This window comes from Echiichthys vipera, assembly GCF_963691815.1.
Source record: "Echiichthys vipera genome assembly, chromosome: 10".
In the NCBI taxonomy this organism is placed as follows: Eukaryota; Metazoa; Chordata; class Actinopteri; order Perciformes; family Trachinidae; genus Echiichthys; species Echiichthys vipera.
Genome location: NC_139835.1, coordinates 13,212,586 through 13,221,778, shown reverse-complemented (window position 1 = coordinate 13,221,778; position 9,193 = coordinate 13,212,586).

Sequence of the window (9,193 nt, the reverse complement as noted above, 5' to 3'; positions counted from 1 at the left end):
AGTCCTGATGGCTCGTTTGGAGGCACAGTGAGCATTTCTCTGGCAACTGAGCGTTTTGATACTATATATTCATACATCAAACAGACCAGAACATGACGGGGAAATCCTGCTTTGACATCAAAGAAACAAGCGATGCTAAATGCTTCACAAAGTCATTTCAGTCTCAGGCCAAATGCACAGACCAGACGTGCAGAAGCTCCCCATCTGTTTGATCACGGGGTTTTAAATTTACGCATGAAGAAAACAGAATGTGCCCATAATAACACACATGTGAGTACAGAGTAACCTTTATGGCAAAATGCACACATGGGAGGGGAGGCAGTCTGCAGCTGGATGATAACCATGCAGAAAAGCAGTCATGTTAACTTGAACACACGTGCAGATGCAGCACAGCAGCTGTAGACTCTACTGAGATGTCGTCCTTTAATCGGGGAAAGCACATTTAAGACACTACCTGAGTTCACGCAGGAGATAATGTAAAGTGAGAACAGACCCACTTCAAAGCACCTCCATTGCCATGTTTTGGCTCCATTTTCAGAGTGTAACATTGAAAATATTTGACCTAAATTCTTGCTTGTTTACCTCAAACCTGCTCCCCTGATGACAGCCTAAACTCTGTGCATTGAGCAGAAACATGTAGTTGAACCACTTCACTTGAGCAGATCAAGCAGTAGTTAACGCTAGCAAAATAAACCAGACACGTGAGGGATGAATTTAGGTCAAGCGAGACAAGGGTGGAGAGATGGAGGAGGAAAGAAAGTGTTTGATGTCTGCACGAGAGGGTGTGACAGGAACAAAACTAGCTCTGTATGAAGACATGTAGGCGGGGCGCTGGGAGGAAACTCATTACGTCCCAAACAAGCCCCCTTCTTTTCTTCTGATCGCCGGGCTCATTCGCTCGCACACTCCCACCGGCCTTGATGATGCTGGGCCGGACAGAGCTTCATCTGTGATTTCACATACAGTAACTCTCACACACACACATCCACACACAACAGCTCTGTTACTTTCAGTCATGACATCTCAGCAACCAGGGATGTTCAATGTCAGTGAATGGGAAACAACGTGACACTTTTCCTGCCACACAAACACAGGTCATTGCCCTGGAAAAGCCAAAAAGGCTCCCAGCTGTATGTTTTTTCTTTCCAAAACACAGTCAAATACATGGGCAGAACTTCCACTCCCCAAAAAAGAAAAAATGCCTGTGAAAATATTTGCTTTAAGCTGCAACCAAAAGTCTCCAGTGATCTCCAAAATTCACACAATGCGTGCCATGGAAATATCCATTTTCTCAGGAAGATGGTGAGCGTGCATCTTTTTATTATCTTCTGGATGGATCAAAGCTTTATGCTAAAATCTTTCTGCTTATGTTTCTCAATTTAAAAAACAACAACAACAACAAAAAAACAGCTTCCCTTTTAAGTAAAATATGGGACTTATAAGAGGCAAATGAGAATCTTTTTTTCTTCTGGTGATCCATTTAATTGTGATCTAAAGGGCTTTCTCCACTGTGTTTATGACTTCAGAACATAGACTATAAAAAATGGATGTAGCCTCTCAGTCGAGGTCTGTTCTCTCAAATTGATCCAATCGTACTCGCCTACAGGAGTCTCCATCTTGTCGGACTTTGACTCCGCCTCATTTCCTGGGGCGGTAGTAGCTCAGTCCATAGGTGACTGGGCTGGGAACCGGAGGGTTGCTGGTTCGAGTGCCTGTGTGGACCATGTATGGAGCGTGGACTGGTGGCTGGAGAGGTGCCAGTTCATCTCCTGGGCACTGCCGAGGTGCTGTTGAGCAAGGCACCAAACCCCCAACTGCTCGGGGTGCCGGTCACTGGCAGCCCCCTCGCTTTAACATCTCTCCATTGGTTGCATGTATATAGGTCCTGTCTGTGCATGTGTTTGTATTTCGGGCCTGTGTGTGTGAAATGGAAAATAATAGAGTGAAAATAGAATTTCCCCATTCGCGGGACTAATAAAGGAATTCTTCTTCTCTTACCAAAGGACATTGGTGTGACATTGGAGGGAGATATGTCTGACGTATACCTCCGAGATGAAGTGAGGGCCAGAGGCTAGCTGTCACTCAAGAGGCCGCGCCCTTAATTATTCATCAACTTTAACCTCCAATAAAATAAAAACTAACCTGATACAAAATAATTCATCCCCCTCAGTGTTGTCATGGAGACATGACCTAAACATACAGACTAGAATGTTTTTTTATACCAGACCTTAAATAGGTCTAATTATGCTGTGAAAACAGCCTTTTTACTAATGCAATACTTCCAAATGCACATTGAAGTATGTGAATGGAAACACTGCTACTGACTGGCTGATGGCTGATTTCTAATGCAAGACTTCAGTGTAACCCTCAGCAGTGAGCTGACGACAGGCAGAGGAGGAAAGTGATTCATATTGTGCTATGAGGTCACTTTGACTGAAGGACAGATGGTGTTCTTTTGGTGAACTCGGTCACTTATTACCTGGTTAATGATTGTCTAAATTAGAAAAGATTAACATTTCTATAACAACATTACGTGTTAGCGCTCTGGCATTGAGCAATGAAAGTCAGAAGGGATCTGAATGTGTTATTTGACATGTGACTCAATGTTTAAACATGCTTTAAAATAGGTCTGAATACAGTTTAATGTTCCTGTTTTTATATCACTTCGGCCCTTTCAAAATAAACTCTTGTTTTTGAATATATTTTTTTTTTAACAGTGATCTAACCAAACTGAATCACACCATCTTATGAGAAATTTAGGGTCCTTCCACATGAAGACGTGCTTGGCTGTAACTGTAGGTTTTTCATCGTTTTGGCCGATCATCCACACGAAGGCGGCGTTATGGGAGCCTGAAAACGCTCTTTTCTGAAACCGGGTCCCAGAGTGGGTCCCTTGCGCTGTTGTGTGGACAGCGAATCTGCCCATTTTGTGAAGCGATGATGTCATCGCCCCACCTCTTGACCTGACATCACACAACAACATTTTTCTGTTTTCTTAAGCAAAATCTTCTGCTCCTCTGCTATACAGTGAGCAACAAATCTATGCATTTTATAAATAAATTGTGTACAGCCTGCATTTTTCTTTTGAGTCGGTTTCATGTGGACGCAGATATTTTTTTGGAGATGAGGGCATGTGAACTGAAAACTTTTTAAGAACGTGTTTGATCATGCGGCCTTAACCAACACAAAGATAACCAAGAGGCGCAGAATAAATCCTGGCATCACATTTTCTGAAACTGGTTCAACTGTCCCCAGAGACTGAGACTAAGGTGTAGCACCACCCCACCCCCAACCTCCCCAGCTATGTGACCCACTTTGAATGCCAGACTCAAGGACTGCCTGGAGATCTCTCCAGCAGTCTCTCCACCGTAACAATAAAATGTAAAATAAAAACAAACAACTACAGAACTCCACTACAAACAAACACAAGAAGTAACATAAATCAATAAAATACGTAATAAAAATAATTGTAAGAGGGAGACTGAACAGCTGAAAGACAGAGAGACAAACCTCCTGCTGAAAGTGGAGAGCGCATCAGCAAGGCAATACAATATTCTAAATATAGCATGCATTTAAACTTAAATGTTTTTTTCTTAGGTGTCTAAAATACGTTTAGAGTGCTGCCTCTGTTAACAGCAGTACATTGCTTTGCTTCCATGTTGGGAAATCTTCCTGCTTCTCCAAACTGGTGTTGTGCTAACTGTCACTACTGTAGGTAACACACTGTCTATGGATAAGTATCTCATACAGCCCCATTTCAAAAAATAGCAGAACTATCCCTTTAACTGGTCATGCAACGGTAGTTTTGTTGTCTAAACTTAATTGTCATGGTGACCTTCTGATTGCCATTTCACAGCATAACAATTTGTGAAATATCATCCGATTTGTCGTGCACATTTTTTGTAAGATATCACATGAACCCGTGGATGAGAATATGTTGAACTCACTCGTGGACGCCCCGCTGTGTCTTCAGTGGCCTCGGTTTGCACTCTTCAAACACAGCTTTAATCTGACATCAACAGTTTGCTCTCTTACAGAGGATCTGTGTTGGGAAATTATCGGTTAACACATCACAGTAAAAAGAAAAATTACTTTTCCCAGTAACAAGTAGTGTAACAAAAACAATTTCATTGTATTATTAACATTACAGTTACCTTGACAATCACACAGGTACACACATAACTGAATTTTGAGGAGACAGGATGGAATTATTCTACTCAACAATGAAAGTAAACAAATGCACCCATAATTTTGCAATGCCTTTAATCGTTCCACTGTGAAAAAATACTTTAGAAAATACAAAATATCAGTGATTTTTCAGATCCGACGCCCACAGATGCTCTGTTATTGACTCTACATCCATACTAATATGTTTTAAAATGCATAACTTTTGCTACGTTTAAACCTAGGATGAAGACTACTCCGATGTTTTGTACCCCTAAAACAGAGCCTTTTGAAAATGCGGCTGCCCCGTTTAACTTTGAAAACTCCTGGACAGCCGGAGACAGAGACTTTTGAAAATGATCAGGCACCCACCCACCTGCAGAGTAGACATTCTGCTTCATGTTTACACCGCATGTGCATGCCCAGTGTATGTGAATGATGCTGGACAGCACTGTCTTTGGCTATGCAAGATAATGAGCAGTGACTAAGTCACTTATATACAAGACATCCAAGAAAATTAGCTAATTCCACACACAACAGCCCACGCCCAAAAAAAGGTGCAGACTCGATATCCACAAGGCCAAGTAAAGGGACAGAGGGCAGAGGCAGAGGTGTTTTCTAATGCATCACCTAGAAAGAAATGAATAAAAACCGTATCATTCAAGAGCTCCATCGTTTCTAAGAATAGTTTCAAAGTGAAGCTGTCAATCCAAAACAAATCTCTCTTTCCGCAGGGGCCAGCTGCTGCGTTTGGGTTGCTCCCCCTCTTTGTGCTCCCTGCACTTCTTTGTGTGGGTCATCTCGTGGTTATGTTGCTCCAGCTCGCTTCATATTTTGCTGCTGTCACAAAACCAGCGCGCTGGTTTAGCAGCTAACCACTGCTGTTTTACTGACCAACCACTTGCTAAACAAAGCAGCCGTGGACAAAAGAAGCACAATGAGGGCAAGCCTGAAAACCAGAGTGAGCGCAAGAACAAGGGTCAAAGGGCAAAGACACACATACGCACTTACAGTACGTTTGTAAAGGCAAAGATGTACACACAGATCTCAAATGCACACAGCGAAACGAGCCACAGGAGCTCATGCAAACACTTTAGGCTCATTGTCTTCCAAAGCGGGTGTGTTCCCCACAAGACTCTCAGGATGGTAAGATGAACATGTGTGTGACAGACACCTCTTTGATGTTAGGCTGTCTGAAAGTCAAGTTTCTTTTCCACAACAACATTTTTTACTGCTACGGATCTCACCTTTCTCTGCTTTGCTGCCCCTGGCCCTTTTTTCCTGTTCAGCCTTTACCGCCCACCTGTCTCTTCATGTCAGCTGTTTCTCTCTCCATTTATCATTCTTCCACCGCAGTCTCAGAATACTAGAAAAGTTTTACTGCATGCCATTTTGTCACATTTTACCTCGTTTCTGAAGCATGTGAGGACCATTCACGTGTTCCCCCTCACACAGGCAGATGGAGTGATGCAAACGCAGATTGTACAAACACACATCGTTAAAAATTCCACTTTGTTTTAAATTTCCAGAATTCAAAGTTTCTGTGGAGGCTTTAAAACTTAAATTTGAACTAAACTAAAATGATACTGCAGCTATTGCACACATCTTACAGTTTTGACATGTTATTGGAGACTGAAATCCAGGCCTCTATGTGTTTGACTGAGAGCTGCCGTTGCTAGGAGACATGCAGTCAATTTCTGCATATGATAGTCCTATATAGCCATAGACATGTTTTCTTTCCCTATTCCAACAAGCCCACACAGAGCACGCTACCAACAGTGATTGAAACCATGTATCATTAGACAGTTTACAACATTAAACATTTGTCAGAACCCAGCACGCTGTTCATTTTTTTTCTTTCATGGGGAAAATGGACGCTGCTTAGCCAAGCTTTCTAACTGTAGCACTGATTCCCAGACGTGACGTTTCATTTGCGTTATGATCACCTTGTGAGTGCTATTGTCAAGCTCCCATAAACTGAGTGTTCATCCGACGTTGAAGCTAGATTTAGCAGCCTCTTTCATTGGTTCAGCTGAGGTGACAGCAAATGCCTGTTGATCAGTCAGTTGGATCAGCGACTGTGTTGAATTAGAAAGCTGAGGAGCCAACACATACTAATAAATGACACGGAGGCCTGGGTGAAAGCATTCCATCATTTAACATGACAGCATTGTATCGCAACTTGAGTGCAAAGAGCAAAAACAAGCTCCCCAGGATTGTTAACAATACAAGGAAGGTGATTGACAAGACACAGAAAAAACGTTGTAACATATCCGACAGTGCTATAGAGAGGCCAGATACCTCACATCCACTACACTGTCAGGCTGTTGATTTAGGGACCTGAGGTCCAGCTGGAGAATATATCATGTGTATATACCTGTATATATATATATATATATATATATATATATATATATATATATACACACAGTATATATAGTAACTGTATGGCCCTGGTGTCCCAATTTGTTACTTGGTGACCTTGATAGATCCAGGGGGGTTTACATTGTAATTTATCTGGCTCCATTTTGTCTGGATGGTCTGGAGGACTGAAACATTTGGCTGAAAGCAGCTAAAAGCGGTACAAAGCTGGATAGAGAGGTGTTGTTTCTCATTGGGATTGTCAGTAGAAGCAATATCTTTACATATAGACACTGGTAGTTATTAAGTTTGATATATATATATATATATATATATATATATATGTATGAAAATATTGCTTAATGCATATTAAGTGCAATTTTAAGACTACATTTAATGAATTTAAGATTCTCAGCTCTTAAGCTGCACTAAACTTGAAGATGACTACAAAACAGATGGACAGGTGTATAAAAGGTGTGAAGTTTACTTTAACCTAAATGGATTCTACAGCAACTAACCATTTTACCCGTTTTATGAACATCACAACCTGGTTTCCCCTTCATGTAAATGTTCTCCCATGAGAGCCGTCTGGGGAAAATGAAAGTCTGATCTTGCATTTTAATGTGTAATAAAAAAAACAACTATTATTTGATCTTCGGGCATCATTTGAATATTCCTCCTCAAGGAATTCCACCATGAATATTTAAACACACGGTGATAAAACCGTGCGTCAGACAACATACATGAGCTGGGCGCTTCGACAAGAGTCAAACTGAATCATCATCAAGGACTTAGAGCACCAATTTATGCTTATTTTTATCACGAGAAATGGAGTTTAGTGTGTGTGTGTTTTGGATAAACATGCTGGAAAATGGCCTCTTCCTGGCGACCCAGTCCTGCCGCAGGATGCTCCAAAACTGTTTAAAGAGTGCTGAGCCCCCCTTTCAGACAGCCAAGGTCAACACACACACACACACACACACACACACACACACACACACACACACACACACACACACACACACACACACACACACACACACACACACACACACACACACACACACACACACACACACACACACAAACACACACACACACACACACACACACACACACACGCAGAAAAATGCTCACAACGGATATATCTATGGCACCTTGCTCTCATGGACGTACGAACACAATACCGTTGCTGCTGTTTGGTTTGTGTGTGTTTGCAGTTGTGTGAATGACTCTCTGTGCAGCCCAGGTGCTGCTCTCAGGTGATGCCAACCCACAGCAGAAAAACTGGGTCAGCACTTTGCAAACCAAGGACACACACACACACGCACGCACGCACACACACACACACACACACACACACACACACACACACACACACACACACACACACACACACACACACACACACACACACACACACACACACACACACACACACACACACACACACACACACACACACACACACACACACACACACACACACACACTGTTACAGGGCTGCAGAACTGAAGTGAAACTGGATCCAGACACAGAAAGGAGTCTGGTACGAAATTAAGTATTTATTGTAAAATTCTGGAGGAAGTTGGCTGACTGGAAGTAATGGAGCAGAAAGCTGGGGAGTGGGAGGATGTCCAGAATAACACCCAGGGGGGATGAGTGAGCTGCAGATCCAGAGCGGAGCAGCAGGGTGGTGGTAGAGCAGCAGAGTTGACCAAGGGAGGTGAATGAAGCATGGACTGGAGTCAGGGCTGTGAGGGAAACATCACAGGGAACAAAAAAAGAAAAGGCTCGAACATAGAAAACACTTAACTGGTGGCAGAGTTTCTATGGTGCTGGGCAGCTTAGGGGATCACCGTCCTTAAGCCCCATGCTGCCCTCTGGAGGCTCTGACCCTTTGAGAAAGAGCCAGTCGAGTCACCAGGATGGAGGGCCGTTCAATGACTTTAGGGTCAGGATCTAACAGGAGGATAGCGACTGGAGCGAGGCCTGGAAGGGACGAGGTGCAGGGTGAAGGATAGCATGCTGGAGGCTAGTTTAATGGAAAGCAGCCTTGAGGCTTGCAGGCTGGAGTTCAGACTGGAGGTTAGCGGATGGGAGGCTAACAGACTTGGAAGCAGGAGTACAAATAAAGTCCCCTGCCCACTCAGGCAGCAATTTCCACAACCAAGGTCTCGAGGACACTTCCTGGTGTGCTAAAGAAAAAACTACCTCCCTTTCCTCACAACCACATAATCCCTCTTATGGCTCCATTATGCTTGGTTACTGCTATGGTGCAGTGAAGACAGCAACAAAGAAAGAAGGGTGGACTAGGAGGGACTCACAGGTGAGGGTGGGGACAGGGAAGAAAGATGGGGGGATGGAAAATGGCTGTTCTGGGGAAGTGAAAGGTTAAACGTGGTCAGGAAGAAGCAGAGGCAGGAGCAGATTGTGACACAGATTCTGTTTCTTTCTTTGTCCAGCTGCTGTCAGAGCACAGACAATGATTCCTGAAAAGATGGGACTGTTCCTTTATTTAAGCATCATCCCTTTCATGCATTTGAGGTAGGTATTCTTAGACCAGACAAAACAATTAAAAATATTTGTTTATATTATATATATTTTTGGGGAAATCATGCTGAAGTTTGATGCAAGAGAGAAAAAAAGCAAACATTTGGGGTCATTT